This window comes from Pongo pygmaeus, chromosome 3, assembly GCF_028885625.2.
Source record: "Pongo pygmaeus isolate AG05252 chromosome 3, NHGRI_mPonPyg2-v2.0_pri, whole genome shotgun sequence".
NCBI lineage: Eukaryota > Metazoa > Chordata > Mammalia > Primates > Hominidae > Pongo > Pongo pygmaeus.
In genome coordinates this window covers 28,218,343-28,244,086 of record NC_072376.2, presented here as the reverse complement: position 1 = coordinate 28,244,086, position 25,744 = coordinate 28,218,343, and positions in this window count along the sequence as shown.

Below are 25,744 nucleotides of genomic sequence, written 5' to 3'. Positions count from 1 at the left end.
GGAATTGGTTCCAGGGCCCCTTGCACACACCAAAATCCATGGATGCTCAAAGTCTTTTATATAAAATGGTGTGGTATTTTTATATAATCTAGATGCATCCTTCCATATACTTTAAATTATTTGTAGATTACCTATAATACCTAAAACAAAGTAAATGTTGCATACGTTGTTGTTTTACTGTATTGTTCAGGGAATAATGACATGAAAAAAAATCTGTTATTACTCTTTTCAACTATTTTCAATCTGTAGTTGGTTGAACCCATGAACGTGGAACCCACAGATACAGAGGACCTGCTGTATTTTAGTAGGATAATTGTAATGTTATTGTATATAAAGTAAATTGAGGAATATCACATAGATTTGCACTTCCATTTGTTCAATGTCTAAGTGTTTTGATAGAAAAAGATATTCTTAAAACCATCAAAATGTAATAAAATTCACTATATTCTCTTTTCATCTTGAGAGACAAAATGGAAATCTTCAAAAGGACTTCAAAAGAGCACTTGATAGTATATCAGGGAAATGAAAATTTCAGTTAATATGTTTCTAACAATCTCTCTCTAAACGTATTACCTTTGCTTCACGATGAGATAAATAGTGTCTATGTCCTGTATACACAGATTTTGTCTCTTTTCTCATTAGACCTGTCCTAATACATGATGAAAATAAAGAATATACTTCTAAAACAATAGATTACAGGGTTAGAGAAAATATGCCATTCACTTATTTACTGATTCATATATTTATTAAACTGCTTAAAAAAATTAATGAGTATGTGGTATGTCTGACTCATACTTCTTAATATTTAAAAGTGGAATACTTATAGAAGTAGATCTTGAGGGGCAAAAAGGAATAAGCCAAATTATGATATTCCAGAGAGAGAAATATAAAATTAAAGGTATGAAGAAAAGAAAATGAAAATAAAGAGAAGGTAAGTAATTCTGCCTGAGGAAATCACAGAAAACTTAATAGAAGTCAAGGTTCATCTGATAAAATCTTGTTGAATTAATAGGAGTTAGGTAAACAAAGAAAGAAAATGAAGTGTACTAGTGCAGAAGAGTTGCTTGCACAAAATTACATAAGTATAATGGTTTTGATGAATTCAGGAAATAGTGATAATCTTTAAGCAGCAGGATTGTACTTTCTAAGACAATAAGACTGTATGGAGTAAGAAAGCAAATTATAAAGAGCTTAGATATTATCCTGTGAGCAAGAGAAAGCTAGGTTTTTTTTTCGTAGTAGAGTAGGGAGTTGATCAGATTTACTTTTAAGGGGAACAATGGAGACAAATCCAGTTAAGGGATATGACTATACTGAACATTCCATACTACCTTTAGGTGTATTTAGGCATTGATAATATGACATTATTTTAAAATCAAATTATATTATGTGTATTTATTGTATTACCAAAAGCGCATTTTAGATTAATCTTTATAGAAGCTTCATCATATTCAAAACATCAGCCAAACTGTTATTTATCATATATTCTCTTTTTAAGATCTTATTTTCTTTTTGCTAATGACAGAATATTGGTTCTCCACAATTATCCTATGATCCTCAAGGTTATGCAAACTCCAAATTATAGAGGTATCTTTCTTTAAATAAGGCATTTTATTAAATTTTTTTTTTTACTTTTATTTTATTTATTTATTTATTTTTCTTTTTTTTATTATTATTACTATTATTATACTTTAGGCTGTATGGTACATGTGCGCAACGTGCAGGTAAGTTATATATGTATACATGTGCCATGCTGGTGCGCTGCACCCACCAACTCGTCATCTAGCATTAGGTATATCTCCCAATGCTATCCCTCCCCACTCCCCCTACCCCACAACAGTCCCCGAAGTGTGATGTTCCCCTTCCTGTGTCCATGTGTTCTCATTGTTCAATTCCCACCTATGAGTGAGAATATGCGGTGTTTGGTTTTTTGTTCTTGCGATAGTTTACTGAGAATGATGATTTCCAATTTCATCCATGTCCCTACAAAGGACATGAACTCATCATTTTTTATGGCTGCATAGTATTCCATGGTGTATATGTGCCACATTTTCTTAATCCAGTCTATCATTGTTGGACATTTGGGTTGGTTCCAAGTCTTTGCTATTGTGAATAATGCTGCAATAAACATACGTGTGCATGTGTCTTTATAGCAGCGTGATTTATAGTCCTTTGGGTATATACCCAGTAATGGGATGGCTGGGTCAAATGGAATTTCTAGTTCTAGATCCCTGAGGAATCGCCACACTGACTTCCACAAGGGTTGAACTAGTTTACAGTCCCACCAACAGTGTCAAAGTGTTCCTATTTCTCCACATCCTCTCCAGCACCTGTTGTTTCCTGACTTTTGAATGATTGCCATTCTAACTGGTGAGAGATGGTATCTCATTGTGGTTTTGATTTGCATTTCTCTGATGGCCAGTGATGGTGAGCATTTTTTCATGTGTTTTTTGGCTGCATAAATGTCTTCTTTTGAGAAGTGTCTGTTCATGTCCTTCGCCCACTTTTTGATGGGGTTGTTTGTTTTTTTCTTCTAAATTTGTTGGAGTTCATTGTAGATTCTGGATATTAGCCCTTTGTCAGATGAGTAGGTTGCAAAAATTTTCTCCCATTTTGTAGGTTGCCTGTTCACTCTGATGGTAGTTTCTTTTGCTGTGCAGAAGCTCTTTAGTTTAATGAGATCCCATTTGTCAATTTTGGCTTTTGTTGCCATTGCTTTTGGTGTTTTAGACATGAAGTCCTTGCCCATGCCTATGTCCTGAATGGTAATGCCTAGGTTTTCTTCTAGGGTTTTTGTGGTTTTAGGTCTAACATTTAAGTCTTTAATCCATCTTGAATTGATTTTTGTATAAGGTGTAAGGAAGGGATCCAGTTTCAGCTTTCTACATATGGCTAGCCAGTTTTCCCAGCACCATTTATTAAATAGGGAATCCTTTCCCCATTTCTTGTTTTTGTCAGGTTTGTCAAAGATCAGATAGTTGTAGATATGTGGCATTATTTCTGATGGCTCTGTTCTGTTCCATTGATCTATATCTCTGTTTTGATACCAGTACTATGCTGTTTTGATTACTGTAGCCTTGTAGTATAGTTTGAAGTCAGGTAGTGTGATGCCTCCAGCTTTGTTCTTTTGGCTTAGGATTGACTTGGCAATGTGGGCTCTTTTTTGGTTCCATATGAACTTTAAAGTAGTTTTTTCCAATTCTGTGAAGAAAGTCATTAGTAACTTGATGGGGATGGCATTGAATCTGTAAATTACCTTGGGAAGGATGGCCATTTTCATGATATTGATTCTTCCTACCCATGAGCATGGAATGTTCTTCCATTTGTTTGTATCCTCTTTTATTTCCTTGAGCAGTGGTTTGTAGTTCTCCTTGAAGAGGTCCTTCACATCCCTTGTAAGTTGGATTCCTCGGTATTTTATTCTCTTTGAAGCAATTGTGAATGGGAGTTCACTCATGATTTGGCTCTCTGTTTGTCTGTTATTGATGTATAAGAATGCTTGTGATTTTTGTACATTGATTTTGTATCCTGAGACTTTGCTGAAGTTGCTTATCAGCTTAAGGAGATTTTGGGCTGAGACAATGCGGTTTTCTAGATATACTATCATGTCATCTGCAAATTCAATATTCTCATTTTTTTTTTTTTTTTGAGACAGAATCTCTCTCTTGTTGCCCAGGCTGAAGCACAATGGCTCAGTCTCAGCTCACTGCAACTTCTGCCTCCCAGGTTCAAGAGATTCTTCTGCCTCAGCCTCCTGAGTCGTGGGGATTACAGGGGTGTGCCACCATGCCTGGCTAATTTTTTATACTTTTAGTAGAGATGGGGTTTCACCATGTCGGCCACGCTGTTCTTGAACTCCTGATCTCAAGCGATCTGCCTGCCTTGACCTCCCAAGGTGGTGAGATTACAGAAGTGAGCCACTATACCTGGCCTCAATATTCCCTTAATAAATGTGTATTGCTATTTTTGTGTCTGCTGCATGTAACAGGACTCATTTAACAATTGTTCTAACAGAAACCTTCATTTATCCACAGAAAATATGATTCAGATCTTTGTACAGATTAAGAGTGGGAAATTTTTTGTGACAAAGTTGAATTGTTGCTTTACTCCCTTTTTTGCTTTGTGACATTGGATTAAAGTTAAAATAATTAAATACAAAAATTTCTCCCTACCTGTTTCCATTTTATTCTTAGAATATTTCCTGATAGTCTCATAGGGTAGATCAACAATTTCTGTAATCCTCTGCATAATTTCCCACTTTGTTAAAAATACTACATGATCAATAAGTGCTTGAGTTAGAAAAATTAAATACTTTTCTGCCTGAACTAAATTGTCCCAAGTATTCTTTACAACAGTTTTTACATATCCATATTCATATATAGAGAGAGATACCCATATATATGTGACAAGAACTAATTCAATATTTGTGGTTTGGTGACTATGGGTCAGTCTCTGTATTTTTCTGGTATGCATTGGATTATACAGTCTTTATTTACTATTAATTAGTTTGCCAATATTTAGTTATTCAATACATTGATAATTCATCATCAATACACTGAAGTCATCATACCTGTTTAAACCATGTAATAGGGTTTGATTAATATATGAATGAAATAACTAATGGAATAGGATTTGGAAAACCACAAAATTCTATAAAGATGCAAGGTTACATGCATCCATAACCATCATGGAAGGTTCATCTCTTGTTGATAAATTGAATATATTATTTTGACAAATAAGTATGTGACTCTTTGGACATAATAAGTTGCCTATGCCAAATTTTTTTCATGGTGATATTGTTCAGTGTATGAAGTGTGACAAAATTTTGTAAATAAAAACAAAACCAAAAACACACGCTAATGGTGTTACAGAGTATTTGTCAAGGTTTTTTTTTTGTTTTGTTTCTAGTGAGAGAAACTCACCTTAAACTAATCTAAATTAAATGATATATTAGTTTTAACTATCAGAGTATATATCAGAAAACTATGTGTGGTCAAACAAGGCTCGTCCCAAGAGCTCTAATGATCCATTAATATTCAATCTGTTCCCAATACATTGTACTGTCTTATTTGCTTGTTTTATCTGGTGGCAGCTTTAAATACATAGGAGCTGCTACATTGTTGTATTAGTCTACTTTCACATTGCTATAACATACTACCTGAGACTGGGTAATTTATAAAGAAAAGAGGTTTAATTGGCTTATGATTCCACAGGCTGTACAGGAAGCATGGCTGGGGAGGCCTGAGGAAACTTACAATCATAGAGGAAGGCAAACAGGAAAGAATCACATGTTTCATGGCCAGAACAGGAAGAACAGAGAGGGGAGAGGTGCTACATACTTTTACACAACCAGATCTTGTGAGAACACACTCACTATCACAAGAACATAAACGGAGAAGTCTGCACCCATTATCCAATTATCTCCCACCAGGACCTTCCTCCAACATTGAGGATGATAGTTCCACATGAGGTTTGGGTAGGGACACAAATCCAAACCATACCAATTATCTTCAGTGAAAAGAATTTTAGACAGAAACTACTCTTTGTTGATAGATCCAAGAACGCTTTAACTGATTTCACTCTGAGCCCATCATTAATCCAATCACTGTGACCAGAAATAAAAATCACTATTCTATTTAGGCAGTCCTGAATACGTGCTCTCTCCTATACCCAGGGATGCAGTAGGTCTTATCAGAGCCACAAAAACTATAGAGGATGACTGGCAGACCTAAGTGATGTTTGGCAGAAACACACACAGACACACACACACGAGTACAGAAAGATTTGCACATAATAAAGTAGAAAATACAACAGCATAATTTGAGTTTGTTGTATCCCCAGAATTCAAGGAATCTCAGGTTACACAGAAAGAGAAGCATTGTTCTAATTTTGTTTCTGCCAATGCATTGGTTATGGTTCTCCAGAGAAAAAGAACCCATGAAACATAACTATTCTACATTTACCAATTTCATCCTTCTATAGTTTTTATTCTAAGAAGGAAGCCTCAAAAAATTTAAAAAGCTATTCATTACAAAGGCACAAAGTGTAAGCATGTGTTGATCAACTCTAATGGTCATTAACTGTGAAAAGGCTCTTCAAGGCCATTTAAGATGCATTCACTATTGTTCTTTGTGGTGACAGACTAACTTGACAACAACAGCATTTATTGGCTTTAGCATGTAAGATTGTGTATAATTTAACTGTATTAGTCCATTCTCATACTGCTATGAAGAAATACCCAAGACTGGGTAATTTATATAGAAAAAAGGGGTTTAATGGACTCACAGTTCCACATGACTGGGGAGGTCTCATAATCATGGGAAGGAGAAGGGGGAGCAAAGGCATGTCTTACGTGGTAGCAGGCAAGAGAATGTGTGCAGGGGAACTGCCCTTTATAAAACCATCAAATCTCATGAATCTTACTATCACAAGAGCAACACAAAAATAACCACCCCATGATTCAATTACCTCGCGCCAAGTCCCTTTCGTGACATGTGGTGATTATGGGAGCTACAATTCAAGATGAGGTTTGGGTGGAGACACACCCAAACCACAACACTAACAAAATCAGTTAAAAAGAAAGAAAAAAGAAATAGTCGACATAGTAACTACGAGATATGTTGATTGTAATGACAAATGTTATAAGAAATTATTAAAAGGAAATGACAAAAAATTAAGTAAAATTGCTTAATAATAAGTTACATAATTTACCTAACGCATTTTTATACACATATATATATAGTGTTAGCAAATATATAATATACATTTATATTCAGTCAGAAAATATTTATTGAGTAGCTTTTGTATGTTAAACATTATACAAGTTTCACAAATGCAAAGATTAAGGAACAAAACATTTTGCCCTTGGTGAGCTCACATCATTCTGCAATATACACACGGTGAGTTATCTGGCTGTTTTTTTTTTAAGTGTGATGTAGTAACACTTGTGAAGCAACATATAAGCAAATCCCTAATACCTTTCTCTAAACAACGAGACAGGCAAAACTTTCTACAAGTTATAGTAAACTGAGACACTATCTTTTCCTCTTAACACGACCTAGAGGCAGGATAATGAAAGGAGGGAGCAGTGAAGACATTTCCGTCCTGAGGCAGTTTCAGGCTCCTGGAGGCTAAAAACCAAACTCTCCAGAAGCCTCAAGGAAAGAATGTTTGCAAAAACAGCCCTTCAGAAATAATTTGGTACTTATTTTTACACTCTAAGTGTTGCAAAACATCTTTCCCTTCATGGAATAGAGATTTACTGATTTTGTGAAGTTCGCTTATATAATTTTTAGTATTTGGAAGCATCTGCACTCTTGGCAAACAATTGAAACCATGAAAATGTTGTAGTAATTCTTGTATTTGTTCTTAATCAGGAGCACTCATTCATGTCAACACATAATTTTTAAAATTTTATTCTGTATGACACCACTTTCTCTACTTTAATCAACTTCTTTTCGCCCCATTGGAGAGGAAGGGATTTCTGCCCTACGATTATGGGGATGGCCAAACACATACAACACCTGGCACTAGACAGATGAAATTAATAGCAGTTTAATAGTCACATATACTCACAGTTTATGTGAGGTGCATGCTGACTGCCACAAAGGATCTCCTGGGGGTTGCACTTAGAAGCAGTGACCAACTGGGGACAGTGGGAGGCAGACTTCTTAGTATCAGGATGATAGAGGTGACCCGTGAAAGAATATGAGTGACTTATTTGAATCATTCCACATGCTGACAGGGAAATAAAACCTACTACTCAAGTCCCATTGAAAAAGAGGGATTTTTGGCTAGAAGACCCTTTTCCAGAGCAGAATGGGGAGAGGAATTTGTGGTTAGGGCAGTCAAGGTCCAACCAGATGTCAAGACAGCAGATAATATCAAGCCTTAATTTTAAGTCTTATACCACAGCTTCAAATTCTTTGTTTATTTTCTCTTAATTTGTATTCCATATCAAGTGTGATCAAAAGTTATTTAAAAAATGTGTAATGTGTGAAGTTTCACACTGTCTACCTTCAATTGGGTTAAGGCTACAATTGTGTTTGTCCAAGGTGTTAGTAAAATGTGGAGTTTGAGTATTTTTAGTTAGAGCATGTCTTTTTCAGTTTCCCACATTGACTGCGTTGCTCTAAAAGAAAATACTTTTTTAAAAATTTTCTTTCTATATGGTTCACCAAATGCATTTGAATTGGGGATCATTGGTACCATTTATAAACTCGAGACCCATATGACCAAATTCTCATTAAGGTGTGTCAGTCAAAACAACATTAAAAAAATAAACAGACTTAGGTTCCCAATGGCTCGAGTTTCCTATATTGCCAAATAACTAGAACACATATTTCCTATATTGCCAAATAACTAGAACACGTTGGTATTTTTTTAAACACGTGACACATGATACCATAACATGTGGTATAACTCCTTCAGACCCTCTAGTTTTTTAAAATCAGCCTAGTTTATGTCCCTATTCTTCTATTTTCTTTCCCAAACAATTGGCCACTGACCTTTTATTCAGAATCCTTCAGCTGCAAGTCCAAAGGAATTAGCTAGCAAGGCTGACCTTCCTAAGAGGTTGGCAGAGAGGAGGAAATAGAACAAAGAAATCTCAAATCCTCTTTAGAAGCAGAGAAAAGAAAAGACTGAGAGAACTTAAAAGTTAATGATGAGAGTGGCTTTTCATGTTTAATTATGATTTTGATTAGTTCATATTAGGAACTAATTTTTATGCTCTCACAGGTAACTGAGGCTCTTAAAGGCACTTACATACCTGTGAGATTCAGAAGGTAAGAAACAGAAGAACAGAGGAAACAAAAAGAGACAACCAAAGACAAAAAGGAAAGAATAATAATGTTAAAAATAAAGAACAACAGTGTAAGAAAGCACAAAATAAATAAGGTTTCAATACCTTTTCCCTGCTTTATAACTGAGGAATTAAATGAATATCTTTCAAATGCAAACGTTACTTTGTTCCCCTCATTTTACATCCTACATCAAATCCTGAGGAAATACAAAGTGTTCTTTTTTTCTAAGGGTACATTTGAAAGACACTATTAAGCTCACTTGCAGCATTTTGTGAATTCCAAGGTGCATATTTTTCACATTTAATATCTATGACATCTACAAAGTCTGACAATCGCAACCATGTGGGCAGTCGTTGTGAGGTGGCAAAGCAGGTGCTTGCTAATCAAAACTTGCAGAATAAGTTGTATGAGTTCAAAAGAACATTCTAAAGAAAATGGCAGGGCACTCATTTAGGACATTCTACCCTATAAATTTTTTGATGCCAGAGAGGATGTTAAGTGGAAAACCTATGACATTTATCACTCAGAGAGAACAGGTGACTCAGAAACAACAATCTTTGAATAAGCAAATGTTTTAGGAATACTTCAGCCACTTTATTTCATTTATATGTCATTTTACATGGTTTCAAGTTTGATATATGATAAAAAGTATATATTAAAATAGGTCTAAAAGATCATTAGACGAAGAGTAAGAATTTTCAATGAGAAAATAATTTGTCATATTTTAATTGTCAGTATTTTATTTTCCTTTCTGAACATCATATAAAATAATAAGTCACAAAATTAATATTATCTTTTATTTGATAAAAACCGGTTATTTGTGACTTCATCTTATACCTGACTTCCTATTTGCAGATTAAAATTAAGATATTGTCAGACTACATGAATGATCAGAAAACAATAGAATATCTACCACATTTTTCAAAATACTTTTTTATTCTGTGAGATAAAGAAACAATTACATTTCCAGAATACTTGTCCTTACTGCGTACCTAGAGTTATTTCTATCTGAAAATAGACACAAGGTTCCCAAATTGCTCTTATCAGTGCTCCAAGGGAAACTCAAGTTGTAAATGTTTGCAAATAGGGATGTGTGTGTGTGTGTTGCACACTTGTTGCCCCCTTTCTTTTCTTCGTGTGTGTGTGTGTGCTCGCACACATGCCTGAATGTCTTTGCAGAGTTGCATACATCTTGTTTCTTACTAACTTTAAAACATTTCACTCAAAATGTGTTTCTCTAAAAGTGGCTTAAGGAATGCAGTTGAAAACTAGAGATAACAATGATAGGAATTTATCTCTAACACTTCTAACACATTCCCCAAATCAAAATTGCCAAAGTAATTTTTTCCATGGTCGGGGAATAAATGCTTAAGTTTTGCTTAGATGAAAGCCATATGTGAGAGACACTAAGGAATTTTCCTCTGCATCCCTCACCTTCACAAATCCTTGTCCCCTGCAGCAGTTTTTCCCTGCTCCCTCTGCAGATGATCTACCAGCTGGTTCTCCTCACTACTCTTGATAAACGCCACCCAAACAATGGTTAGTACTCCTCAAGAATGATTTCTCTCTTCCCATTTCTGAAACTAGCTGAACATCAACAGACATTCTCCTGCTAAAACCCTGTAATAAAGTGCCATATTCTCTTTGCTCTCCCCAAGTCAGAATGCACCTGTAGAGTCTTTTTATGCCCAATAGTTGCCAATAAAGACTTATGCTAATGATATTCTAGTTTATTTTCTCTCAAACTTGCTATTTTAATTATCAAATAAAGCAAGTGTTTGCTATTTAAATTTAAATGAATTTAAAGAGGATAATGCACATAAAGCACTTAACCCAGTGAATGGCACATACTAACCATAACTATGCATATAACTGAATGAGCCGCATTCTATAAGGGTTAAACTGGGAGTAACTATTTGCCCTTTCATATGACTGCTTTATTTCCCTTGTGGATCTTCTTACTGCTTCATTTTAGCCCATTCGGCTCCACTTCTATTCTTATAGTCCGTTGCGACAAAGACTCTTTATTTGAATAAACTTTAATCAGAATCCTCTGAGCACTCTTTTAAAATAGGCCTCGATCTTGGGCTCTATATTCAATCTGCCTAGTTCAGTTATAACAAGAATCATGCTAAGTCATTTGAACGCAAACTGCCCCACATCACTTGTGATATCTGGTCTCCCTGGCCTGGCTTCAGCAAAAATAAAGTTAATTTGGTTTAGCAAGGATATCCCTACCCTTAATGTCTTCTCTTAGAAATTTTCCATCCACTGGTCTCTTTCACTCTGCTGCTTGGGTATCAATTCCCACTTGCCTTTGTATTATCCAGTGTGAAACGTGATCTCCCTCCCTTAGTGCCAGAGTGTTGACACCTACAATAGAAATCTTGAATAAAGTCTTCCATATTGCTTTATTAAGTGTCATTGCTTTACTAATATTTTCCTTAGAACTGGAATGTCTCATAACTTTTCTGATTACCTTCTGTCTTAGTCTGTTTTGTGCCCCTATAACAGAATACACAAGACTGAGGAATTTATAAAGAACAGAAATTTACTGATCACGATTCTGAAGGCTGAGACTGTGTCCAGAATGGGTGGGTTCTTGGTCTCACTGACTTCAAGAATGAAGCTGCAGACCCTAGTAGGGAGTGTTAACAGTTCTTAAAGGCGGCGTGTCCCCAGTTTGTTCCTTCTGATATTTGTATGTGTTAGGAATTTCTTCCTTCTGGTGGGTTCGTGGTCTCGCTGGCTCAGGAGTGAAGCTGCACACCTTCCCGGTGACTGTTACAGCTCTTAAGGCGGCGGGTCTGGAGTTGTTCATTCCTCCCAGTGGGTTCGTGGTCTCCCTGGCTTCAGGAGTGAAGCTTCAGACCTTCGTGGTGAGTGTTACAGCTCATAAAGGCAGTGTGGACCCAAAGAGTGAGCAGCAGCAAGCCATATGGCAAAGAGCAAAAGAACAAAGCTTCCACACTGTGGAAGGGTACAGTGGGGTTGCCTCTGCTGGCTCTGGAAGCCCGCGTTTATTCTTATCTGGCCCCACCCACATCCTGCTGATTGGTCCATTTTACAGAGAGCTGATTGGTCCGTTTTACAGAGAGCTGATTGGTCCGTTTTGACAGGGTGCTGATTGGTGCCTTTACAATCCCTGAGCTAGACACAAAAGTTCTCCAAGTCCCCACTAGATTAGCTAGATACAGAGTGCTGACTGGTGTATTTACAAACCTTGAGCTAGACACAGAGTGCTGACTGGTGTTTTTACAATCCCTTAGCTAGACATAAAGGTTCTTCAAGGCCCCACTAGACTCAGGAGCCCAGCTGGCTTCACCCAGTGGATCCCAAACCCCACCGCAGGTGGAGCTGCCTGCCAGTCCCCCGCCGTGTGCCCACACTTCTCAGCCCTTGGGTGGTCAATGGGACTGGGCGCCCTGGAGCAGCAGAGGGCAGCACTCATCAGGGAGGTTCGGGTTGTGCAACAGCCCACGGCGGGGGGGGGGGGGAGGTCGTGAGCAGGGGGGGTTGGGGGCGGGGGGCTGGTGGGGAGCTGGGGGCGGGGGGCGGGGGCCTGGTGGCTGGGAAGCTCAGGCATGGCAAGCTGCAGGTCCTGAGCCCTGCCCTGTGGGGAGGCAGCTAAGGCCCTGCAAAAAATCGAGTATAGCCCCAGTGAGCCAGCACTGCTGGGGGACCCGGCGCACCCTCTGCAGCTGCTGGCCCGGGTGCCAAGCCCCTCACTGCCCAGGGGCCAGCCGGCCACTCCGAGTGCGAGTGCTGGCTGCGAAGCCCACGCCCACCCGGAACTCTAGCTGGACTGCAAGCACTGTGCGCAGCTCAGGTTTCCACCAGTGCCTCTCCCTCCACACCTCCCCACAGGCTGAGGGAGCCGGCTCTGGCCTTGGTCATCCCAGGTAGGGGCTCCCACAGTGCAGCGGCGGGCTGAAGGGCTCCTCAAGCACGGCCAAAGTGGGCGCCCAGGCCGAGGAGGCACCAAGAGTGATGGAGGGCTGCGAGGGCTGCCAGCACACTGTCACCCCTCAAGAGGTCCAAGATCAAAGAGTTGCATCCAGTGAGGGCCTTCTTGCTGTGCCGCAATGTGGTAAAAGGCATCATATGGCTAGAGAGAGAGAGCAAGAAAGGGCCAAGCTTGCTGTTACAATAGACCCATGTCTGCAAAAACAACATTAATCCGTTCATGAAGAGCCTTTATGACCTAATCACTTCTTAAAGTTCCAACCTTTCAAGCTTGTTGCATTGGGAATTAAATTTCTAACATACAAGCTTTGAAGAATACATTCAAACCATAGCACCACCAGATAATAAGCAAATCTTCCTCTTTTCCAAGAATAGATTTCAATGCAGGAAAATATATAAACTTCATGATCTCATCCTTATGCTATCCTTCCAGTAAGCATGAGTCAACTTCAGCCTAAGAAACCTATAGTTAGGAATAAAGCAGAGTTGGCTCCCTTTTTTCTCTATTTCTCAATTCATCTGCTCTTCTTCTCACTTAGCTGATGTTTAAAACAATTCCTGAGCGGAGGTTGAGCAGAGGAAGAAAAAAAGTAGAAATAAACATTCTTTCTGGACTGTTATAGTTATAATCTGGGTATCGCTGGTAGCAAATATGGAAACCTTATTTCAAGAGGAGTTTATATAGTTTCACACACATAACACATCACACATACCCATGCTCATGCTGCTGGGGATCTTTTGACAATGAGGTTACCACCTCAGCTGGCATCTTACACTGTCTTCTCTATATCAAGTGCTCAAGGAATCAGACTGAAAGTTTATATCCCTTTAAAATTAATATGTTGAAATCCTAACTCCCATTGTGACAATAATAGGAGATGGGGCCTTGTGAGGTAATTAAGTCATGAGAAAGAGCCCTTCCGAATAGTATTAGTGCCCTTATAAAAGAGGCCACAGAGAGCTGTCTCATCCTCTTTCCACAATGTGAGTATTCAATAGGAAGTCAGCAGCCTGCAATAGAAGAGGACCTTCATCAGAATCTGGCAATGCTGACACCATGATCTCAGACTTCCAGCATGCAGCACTACGAGAAATACATTTCTGTTGTTTATAAACCACACAGCCTATCGTACTTATAGTAGCCAGAACAAACTAAGATGCTCCACCTTAAGCCACTTTCTCTTGAGGTCACAAAGCATCATGAATCTGTCTATAGACAGGGCTTCTCTCCCCCAAGAGGAAACCACATTAAATTTTGGTATATGCTTATCCTGGCAGAACCTGTAAATACAGGTTTTTTTAATTTAATTCTCATTTTGTTCTGCTGACCTTTGCTTTGTTAGGCTGAACTAGTCAGATTACCTGGTTGAGCCTTTCTCCTAGTATAAACCAAATACCACTCCCTGTTTCCTCAAACTCTGCAAAGGTGTCACAATGCACTTCAATAACGCACACACTCTCTCTCTCTCTATTTTTTTCTTTTTTGACATGAAGTCTCACTGTGTCACCCAGGCTGGAGGGCAGTGGTGCGATCTCAACTTGCTGCAACCTCTGCCCCCTGGGTTCAAGCGATTCTCATGCCTCAGCCTCCTGAGTAGCTAGGACTACTCAGCCTCCCAAAGTGCTAGGATTGTAGGCGTGAGCCACCACACCTGGCCTGCACTTCAATAAGTCTCTACAGAAACTCTATCAGTTTGTTCAACTTTCTGATTAATTCTTTGATGTTTCTTACGTGGCCTAGAGTCAGGTAAAAGATATTACGAGCAAAAGTAGTTTTACAGTCTTTTTTTTTTAATTTTATTATTATTATACTTTAAGTTTTAGGGTACATGTGCACAATGTGCAGGTTTGTTACATATGTATACGTGTGCCATGCTGGTGTGCTGCACCTATTAGCTTGTCATTTACATTAGGTATATCTCCTAATGCTATCCCTCCCCTCTCCCCCCACCCCATAACAGTCCCTGGAGTGTGATGTTCCCCTTCCTGTGTCCATGTGTTCTCATTGTTCAATTCCCACCTATGAGTGAGAACACGCAGTGTTTGGTTTTTTTGTCCTTGCGATAGTTTGCTGAGAATGATGTTTCCAGTTTCATCCATTACGTGATTTTTTATAGATAGTTGAGCGCCTAGTTTTAGGATGTGTAAATACTTGGCATCTACTGAATTATTCTGACTCCACAAAAACAATGAAGCCACAGAATACACTGTCATACATCTCTCATAGATAGATAGATAGCTAGATAGATAGATAGCTAGATAGATGATAGATAGATAGATGATAGATAGATAATAGATAGATAGATAGATGATAGATAGATGATAGATAATAGATAGATAGATAATAGATAGATAATAGATAGATAGATAGATAATAGATAGATAACAGATAGATAGATAATAGATACATAGATAGATAGATATACATTGCACACACCTGTGCAAGTATCCCCTTGAACTTTTTGACCCTCATCGGGCTTCAAGATATTTCAGTTTCTTACTTCTGATCCATTATGAGATCCTTTTAGAAATTTTCCTCAACAAGGAATTAGGACTTTCATAATCACACCAAAGAATGAGACAGTACACTGGTTGACAATGACAAACAGCCAATAGGAAATCTTTAGGCTCCAGGAGGAAATCCCAAAAACCACTCTGGCAGGAGCCTAATAATGAATCTAAATAATTAACATGATGGAATAGATTACTACTGGAAGACCAAAACCTACTTCACATCTGGCCACTGAGAATTATTCAAACAAGGTCATTGCAAAGCCCATAGTTGATAATGCATACATGTTGAATAAATATTATGTGTCTCTGGTCAGACACTTTGGGAGGCTGAGGCAGGAGGATCCCTCGAGCCTAGGAGCTCAACAGCCTGGGCAACATAGTGAAACCTTGTCTCTACAAAAAAACAAAACAAAACACCCAAAAATTAGATGAGCATGGTGACATGTGCCTGTGGTCTCTCAACTACACTGGAGGCTTAGGCAGGAGGATTACTTGAGCCCAGGAGTCTGAGGCTGCAGTGAGCCACGATCATGCAATTTCACTCCAGCCTGGGTGACAGACTCCAAAATATACATATATATACATATATATGTGTGTGTATATATATATATATTTCTCAAAGACTTTTACCAATAGAGTATTATCTTTTCTATGGACTTTCTATGGCACTCCATACTGGGAATGTTAAAGACAAGTAAAATTTGGTCCTTGCCCCTAGAAATTATAGTAAAAGTAAAGTAAAGAATTAATATAACATGATGGTTAAGACATTCTTTTACTGTGTGTCTATTTTCATTAATTGGAATTGGTTTCAGCATTTATAGTTGTTTTCAGTTTGGTGGGTCATGTAACCACTTTATGCCTTAGTTTCTCTATTGTAAGATGCAACTAGTAAGAGTAACTTTCTCATGGTGTTTATTTAATGGGTTAAATAAAAATCAATCCACAGAATTAATTCATTGAATGAAAATGTATGTCAATTACCTAGTTTTATATTAGAATTTTTCAAAAAGTGCAAATGATTGCTCTTTTATTGATAGTATTGGCCTACTATTGCCCATTGGCTTTATGTGGTGATTACTAGAACTGAATTGGCTTCTTGGCTAGGGAAAGTCATACCATGAAAAATAAAATAAAGCGAAATCCAGAAGAAAAAAAAAATTACACTCAAAAGCTAATTCTCATTTTCTTGATTTGATGTCTATCCAAAGAGTGAAGAAAGGAAAATTTTGTGCTCACACACTTACTTATGCCTATTTATGAAATTACTTTTAAGAGTAATAACCAATACTAACTTACAGCTTTTCCATTTTATATATTAATAGTATTTCTCTTGAAATGCTAATCCCTGTGGATATCTTGCTAAAAGCTGGGAATAGAATTATATACACAGTGCCAATTTATTTCTGATTCTATTCCATAGCATCTCATGTGAAAATGAAATCATGCTCAAATCAAAGAACTAATTTGATTGCATCCAGACCGAATAGAACACCCCAGACACATTTTGCTTTAATTTTAACTTCCAAAAAGTGAAAGAGAAGGAGAATTTCACTGAAACGATTATCCCTAAGCCTCTTTCAGATTCGTTCATAAATCAAAGAATACCAGGTAGGTACAGTTTTGCTAATGTGGGGTATTCTGATGAATTTTTGAATCCTTATTGAATGGGACACATCCTTCCAAAAATTGTGTTTGTTAAGACATTGCATCCTGCTTTTGAGAGCTTGTTTCTCAAAATTATTTTACAAATGAAAGATATTATTTACTTTGTAAAGATCTTAAAAGTTGCATTTTGTTATTTTATCAACATTCACCTTTTATCTATATTACCATTGCACTGAATTCAAAGTCATAAAGTATGTTTGTAAAATAAAATATGCCGGATTGGATAACAAGAAGATCAGTCTATGCATATTTACTTTTCCTTTTCAATTAACCATTTTAATGCTTCTTAGCATTTATCAAATTTAATATGAGTCGTTTTAATTGTTTCACATTTTATGCACATTGACCAATACTCAGCTGACATAGGTGATTAGCTTACCTGAGAAATATGAATAACAATATGCTGTGAAACTAGAAAAGGTGAACAAAAAGTGTATCTCTTATAAATAAATGACAACGTTATGTATTATTTATGTTACACAAATTTAAACAATGTATAATACATGAGGAGAAATTTACTATATTTGGAGCAAAAATAACTGAACAGTCTCTCAGGACCTTTATTAATATTTCAACATCAGTATTATTCTGCTGTATAATTAATTTTTGAAGAATATTTTGCATATGTTTTCTGAAATCTAATGACTGAAACTCAAAAACGTTAGCGTATGCGTAAGCTTGATATCACTTGTTTTGGGACAAGCTTCAAATTTGAGGCCATGCTGAAAGCTATTGCCAACCTGGCAGGCATTTTTAAAGCTTTGAGAATCATCACCTTTCAGAGAATCTCTCCATGGTTTATATCCTTCACCTCATGCTCACAACCAAACGCATGAATAGTAAGAAAGATCATAGCCTTTTACTATTCCCTGTATTCCAAACTTCATGCCTTTTTTATTTTCCTTCTTTCTTTCCTTCTTTCCTTCTTTTCTCTCTTTTTTTCTTTCTTCTTTCCGCCTTTCATCTTTCTTTTCTTCTTTTATATTTCTGTCTTTTGATTAATTATTTGACAGCAAAAAATGAAACAGATTTCAAATGACGTGGCTTTGACTAACAATCTGGAGCACTGAATTTATAAATAATCCATAGAGACTTTTCTCCCCTTAAACCTGGATTTTAATATCCCTTTTGAACTATCAGAAAGCAGGTTCCTAATGTTTGCAAAGTTAAGGTGAAATGCTTTTCTGTAAAAAGGAGCTTAATAAATATGTGTGAAAAAATATCTAAGAATAAGAAATTACTTAACTTCTTCTACTCAACGAGAGAGAGGCATTGTGTTAGGTTTTTAACAGACATGAAGGAAAACAATTATTTACCAGTCTTTATGATAAGACTGAGTAATAAAAGCATTAGCTAACTAATGCTAACTCTTATTGAGCGCTCACTATGAGCCAGACATTCCTTGCTCTGGCTTATCTCTATGAACCCTCAGAACAAATCTGTAAGATACATATTTATATTAGTGGTAGTAGTGTTAGGTTTCTTGTATAGACAGATGATAAGTATTAGACTTAAGCTAAGTAATACATCTAAAGTCTCACAATATTTAAACTTGTTTACTTGAGATTTGAACATGGGCAGTTTTGTTCTAGAAGCTATTTGTTTACCTACTGTCTTTTACTCCCTCTCATATTATAGAATTGTTATTATCTTTCCGCTTACCTGTGGATAACATTTGAAAATTTCAGATTCTAGTTCAGTATAACAAGATAATGAAGAAATAGGTCAGGATTTGGAACCTAATTCTATCTTATTCCACAAAAAATACTTTACTTCATTGGCATAAATGGAAAGATGCTGAAGATAAGAAGAAAAAAAAAACTCTTCTAATGTGTGCTTCGTTTTTAAATATTAAAGTTCTAAATCATAAATCTAATTATGAAAATTCAGATATGGTTACATCTGTCTAAAGGAATTTTTTTTCAGAGAAAGTTGTTACAGTTTCTAAAATTACACTGTTCAAATTTCTGTCTCCTCTATATATTTATAAGTTTATGCCTGAAAAGAGTTGTTTGTGCTAGGGTATTTTCAAACTAGGAGTCAAAAGAAACTTGCAAAACAACTTGAGATGAAGACCTAAGAGTAGCAAACAGCTTTATCTTAATTTTGTAACGGGTTTTGGAGAATACTTGTTTATAGTCTGGAAAATTCTTGCAAGATAGTACTTCCTATCTTGCTTCCTTTCAGCATTATTTATTTTGCCATCATTTATTAATATATTTATTCAATAAATACTTATTGAGCATATATTACAGGCTAAGCCTTTTTTCAAGTGTTGGGAATTCAGGAACAGGCACTAACCACAAAGAAATTTTATTTCCACTAGAAATACAAACAAATGAATCTCTTTATGTGTGAGAATAGAGCCAGGATAAGGTCAAGTTCAGAAGCACAGTGTGTTATGGAAACACAGATAAAAAGCTCACAGCCTAGATATGGGGACAGGACTAGATACAGGGACAGGAAAGAAAACTTCCAACAGCAGAAATAGAAAATGTAAAAAAAAAAACCCCTGAAGTTCCTAAAAGCATAAAATATTTTTAAAATGAAATGGAAGTACACGTGGCTTGAGAAAAAGAAATTTGAATATGGAAGTAAGTGAAGTTTGAGAGATGTAAAGAGAACAGACAGTGCTGGTTTTTGAGATGAGCAGTGAGCTTAGCCGTGCATCTTTGAAAGCTCCTTCTGACAGTCATGTGGAACATTGGAAAGCACTAATGAGGTTAGAAGAAACTGCTTAAGAACAGGGAATGATGAAGGGTAGGATGAGCCAGCCAACAGCATGTGACCACAAGGATGCCTTAGGAATGCTTATAAATGAAGAATCATGAAAATTAGAGTGATAAGCCTGGTAGATAGACTGTTCTTTGGAAAACAGTTTCAAAATGTTGACTATATTTTCCACAGCACAAGATACACCCTTGTGCCAAAATGACTCTCTCTCTCTCTCTCTCTCTCTCTCTCTATATATATATATATCCTCTAGAGTAATATGAACATTGATTTCTACATTATCCAACTACATAAGTCAATACTTTATTTGTGATTTCAAAACAGCATTTTTCACAGAATAGTTAATATATCTATTTAAATAATTTATCCTTTTGATATTAACTAGCCCTGTGAGAGGATAAATATATTTTCTAGTATAGCTAGAGTTTGGGGCGGTGACATGACTTTTCTGTCCTTTATTTTTCTGTTATCATAAAAGGTAGTGGATCATATGTCTATAACAAGATCACCAAGATAACAAGAGTACTAATCTCATTTGTTTTTAAGTAAAATATAGAAGAAGAAGAGAACAGAATATACCATTCCTGCTTCAGCAAAGCATAGTAGTCACGGTAAGCCCCTGGCTTGAAGCTAGTGCTCATGTGCACCACATATGCACTTGTGGGTGCTGCTCTGTTGTTTAGAGTTGGCAAACACTCCAAATAATAGGTATCTATCACAACCAGGTTGTTGAATAATTTCCATATCATCTCTATCTTTTGATTCAGGACTACTTTTCCTTATGTATTCTAAAACGTCAGCCTTACTCCTCTTCCCTTTTTGAAAAATTACAAAGTTCTTTATTCTAATTTTATTTTGCATGTAGAATAAGAAACTGTGGTAGGACTATGTTTAGTGTGCCAGAGACAATCAATGCATGGCAATTTATGACACTTCAAGAAAGCACAAACTAATTACAAAAACATGTCCAGGCATTTCTAATAAAAAGTTACTGTTTTTTTTTTTTAAAGAAAGTTAACACAGCCAATAGTTTATTTTGCTCTCTATGGGCCCTGGATGAAACCTGAAAGAAGAATAAAGTAATACCATATTTACAAAGCAGAAACAGTATTTCTTTCATACTTTATGTCATCTCCTGAAATCTCACATTCAAACACTGAGAGGAATTGACCCTACTCAGCTACTAAGACTTGACAAGATCACAGCTCAAGATGCTATGCCTTGAGAAAAATTATACTTCTGACTATCCTTAGCACAAACGTCTCAATAAAATTCTCCAAGTTTCCATTTCTGTCATTGAAGTTTCTTAATTTTCCATATTACTTTTAAGAATGAATTGCATAGATAGGCAGGCCAAGTAGTCAAAATCCCCCCTAAAAGCTACAATTTTTAGTATGTCATTCTTAACAGTATATACTCCTGGTGTTTAATTTTTTTTTTCTGAAGACTGCTAGTTGAAATTTAAAGTATGAATAAAGGAGAAAATATACATGAACAATATTATTTACAGATATAATCATTAGCAGAGATATTCTTATGTCCTTGCCTGAGTTTCTGTAATAGATTCCATTTCTAAACACTCTTCAAGCTGAAGTTAGCACTAAAATACTTTAGCATGGAGGTAAATCTACTTTATCCAGTATACTTTAGATGATTATGAACAATTTTGAAAGACCAAATAAAAACATGTTCTCTAGTCCTAAAGCACTGTATACAATTCAAAATATATTCCATTTCAAGTATGAACTTTGGATGATTATTATTAAACACAATGAAAATGAGTATTTAGAGATTATTTTAACATAATGTAGGAGAGATATAGTTTTAAATCCAAATTGAGGGAGTGTTATATTATCTCAACACTTTTGGAATTAGCGATGTCTCACAATTAGGAACTGTTCTCTGATTTCAGTAATCTCTAATATCATACATAGCAACATCTCTGTGGGTTTCCTCTGTTCTCTCCAAATGGGGTTCTGTTGAATCAGGAATCAGCCTGGAGAGTGGTGGCTAGAATGGTCTCCAGAGATCTATTGTTATATACTGGGCAAAGTCCCTTAAACCATGGTTAAATGAGGCCCTTTTAGACCAGATATTCATATTGAGTCCATCAGACTGTGATTAATTACAGACTCATCTATTTGTGAAGATTTCATTCAGTTGTCTTATAAGCAAAGTTTTGACATAAGCAAGTACTTTAAATAGGAACGCAAGTATAATAGAAAAACCTCTGAACATCTGACCATTTAAATTTACATGAAGAGGGGGCGATAGATCTATTGTTTTTTCCTGTCCTTCAGCTGAATCAAGAAATTTGCTTTGAATATCTATATTCTTATAACACTTTCTGGATTGAGAAAAGTGCTGGTATTAGCTTACATATAGGTTATAAGTCCAGAATTCTTGAAAACTTTGAATGCAGAGGAGTATTAAAATACATTACCACAGTTTCTCTGCATTGGATAAAAACGTAGAATGCCTGAGATTAGGTTAACTCTGGTCAGCATCATCTGCCATAAATACTTAATTCCTAGGTACTACCAAGTATGCCCATTTTTCAAATATGTGAGATAATTGTGAATAGTTCTTTTCCCTTTTTTGAGTGACCCTTAATAATAAATAAACAAATGAAAGATAAATTACCATCTCTGCCTTAATGGTTTTGAAGGAAAATGGATCACAGGCAGCCTACTATGATTTTATATGTACGAACGAAATTCATAGGCAGAAGTCAAGGAGTGTACCACAAAAAGCTAATTACAGAATAGAAGAGAAGAATATGTGATTGTTCTTCTCATTCTATTTCATAAGTGTCTGAAACCCAAACAAAACCTAAAAGTTTTTGTGGGCAGGAATTTTTCCACATTTACAATAATGCTAAACCACAATCCAAGAATGTCACTAACATTGTGTCCATCATTTGCTCTGGAACGCAGGCTCATTATAGCTTTCAACTAGCAAAAGGAATAAGGAAGCATGGTTAATGGGCTTCTAATTTTTTTGTTTGTTTGTTTTTGGTAACACCATTAAGTCGGCCTGCATTGTCTTCTAAAGGATTAAAAGAGACAACTGAAGTAGAAGTCATTTTATAATGACTAGAGAGAAAAAAGTAGGTGTTATTACTATTTGTTTTTATTCTCTTGGTGTCTCATAAATAGTTCATGAATGTGTATTACAGAGGGAAGGTCAGTCTTGAATGTGAAAATGTCTAGGGGCATATAATGGGAGTAGTGATTTGATTAGGTTACTGAAGGTGCAGATGAGTATTTGTAGTGGTCAGAACGAAATTAAAGGGTGGGATGGATGAAGACTATGAAGAAGGGTCAAGGATGTCTAGGGCTTAATATTTAGTGGCCAGTTTAAATCATTGTTACACCATACAAAACTAATTCAGGTAACTTTGGTGCAAAAACCATAAGAGTCATGTATACTAAAATCTCACATCTTTTTTACAAATGAATATATTACATGCCTTTCGTATCTTAATTAAGCTAATACTATTTTTCTATATGCATCCTTTCCTAACCAGTTGCTAATGATGCTGTATGAGTAAGTAACTATTAAAGAATTACATATATATATATAAAAATTATCCTTGAACTGTCTTCAGGTTTCAAAACAATTGTGTATACTTTAAAACAAACACTGAGTAAAGAAGGTAAATCCAGTGTATTTGATGGTGAAACTAAAGAATTGACTGAAACTTCTAATTGCTTCTTTCTCTCATATTCTCCTCCTTTAGCTCAACATAATTAATGGCTCCCTCTGAATAGTGATTGTGCACTAGATTTCTGCTTTCTTGATTGCCCAAAGCTTGAGCAAGTTTGGATTTTAGCGTACCATAAGGAATGAGCATCTGATATGGTCACCACTGCTTCCTGCAGGTAGGTAGGAATATCCCTTTCTGTTTCCCTCCTACTCTAGCTCCTATTCTTCAGAGAGCCAACTGATCTTATAAAGTTTTTTTGATAATTGCTCTATTATACTCGTTCAAAAACAGGCAGTAAACAAGTATAGGTAGGTTTGTAAAGATTTTTTCAAGGCATTTAATTATTCTGATGTATACTGCAGATATCCCAAAAGGAGAAAAATCATAGGTATTATCTCCCAAACTATTTTCTTCTGCTACCCCAAGATTTTTATTTTAAAAATAAATCCTCCAAACATCTTTAAGGCTAATGATCCATGAAATATATTTTAGAAAACCATTGCATTGATAAATATTAGACTGTATGGTATGCCATCTCTCTCTCTCTCTCTCTCTCTCTATTATTTCTTACTCCCTTTCCTCTCTCCTTTTCTGATATCATAGCCAACAATGTGATAATTTGAATCAGTGTAATGATCAAGATTATAACAAAATGGACATAAACTTACCTGACAACTAGAAAGAATTCAATCATTAATTTTTACCTGATCTCCAGAGAAGATATTTCAAAAGGTCATCATTTAGTCCTATTGCTTTGGAAGAGCCCCCAGCATGTAAAAAATTTGTAGCAACTCTGCATGTCATCCAACTTCCCAGTATGCTTTAGCCAACTGTTTGAAATGTATGATTTATTACCAAAATTAATGTAGACATCATGCAGTAGGTTCCTGGAAATTCTTTAGAGAAGTTTAAGCATATGCACAATCCATAAATCATAGCGTTAAGAAGAGAGAAATAAGATTCTGGCATGTAGTCACTGACTCTCAGATACCATTAGATGCTTTCACTTTGTTAAAAATAAAATATTGCTTTTATTGTCTTTAACTCTAAAGGTGCCTTTAGACAAGTAATATAACATACAAATATTAAGACAGATAGGGTTTTTTTCCCATTGATCAATAGCTGAAAAATTTTGCACAGAAAGATTCAGAAGTATGTGAGGAAACAATTTTGTTTCTAAATGGAATTTGCTGTGATCAAGAACATGCTTTGAGAATTGCAAGAGAAAGGTAGAAAGGCAGGAGAATGATCACCAGTGGCTTTCGATTCAACATAATTTGAGCATCAGCAGCAACAAGTATAAAGTTTGCAAAAGTGGCCACAAGTGTTGCATGCCCTATATGCACACCTTTTGGCAAAGTAACTTTAAAGCTGTTTCAACCAAGAGATGAAGTTTATTTCTCCACTCCGTATATCTGTACTTGACCATATTACTTCCTTTGACTCATGGCATGTTACAAAATGTGACACAAGCAGAGATTTGAAAATACCTCAGGGCTCACTCTTCATGTGCTTGAAAATCTGAGATTGCCATGTAAACAAAGCTGACATAGGTTACTGGAAACTGAGAGACCACAGATAGCTGAGATGAGCCATCCCACCTGAGGATCCACCAGCTTGCCAGTAGCCAGTCGCAAGAGTGGGGTCATGTGATATCACCCAGCATCCAGACAAGCTGCCTGCTGACCATAGATAAAAGTGAGAGAGCAAGACCATCAAAACCGGCCCACTGGCCAGGCATGGTGGCTCACGCCTATAATACCAGCACTTTGGGAGGCCAAGATGGGCAGATCACCTGAGGTTGGGAGTTCAAGACCAACCTGGCCAACATAATAAAACCCCATCTCTACTAAAAATACAAAAATTAGTTGCGTGTGGTGACGCATGCCTCTAATCCCAGCTACTTGTGAGACTGAGACAGGAGAATCGCTTGAACCCAGGAAGTGGAGGTTGTAATGAGCCACTGCACTCCAGCTTGGGCAACAGAGCAAGACTCTGTCAAAAGTGAATAAATAAATAAAAAATAAATAAACCTTGCCCAAAGTGACAGAGCAGGAGCATCGCCATCTTGGGTAAGCACCATTATTCTAAAGTTCATCTTGATCCAAAAACTCCTAAATCCAAAGGGCATCAACCTAATGGTTAAGGTCGGCATCACCATAAACCATAAATGACATCTCTGACCAGAAACATTCCAAACCCCTCCTTGACCAGAGACATGCCAGCCCCGAGATAAACTTCCCTCTGGCCAGAGAGATAATGTCAGCCCCAAGATAACGTCCCATTCAACCAGAGATATTCCAAACCCACCATAAACTTCTCCCTGCCACAGAAACATTCTAAGCTTATG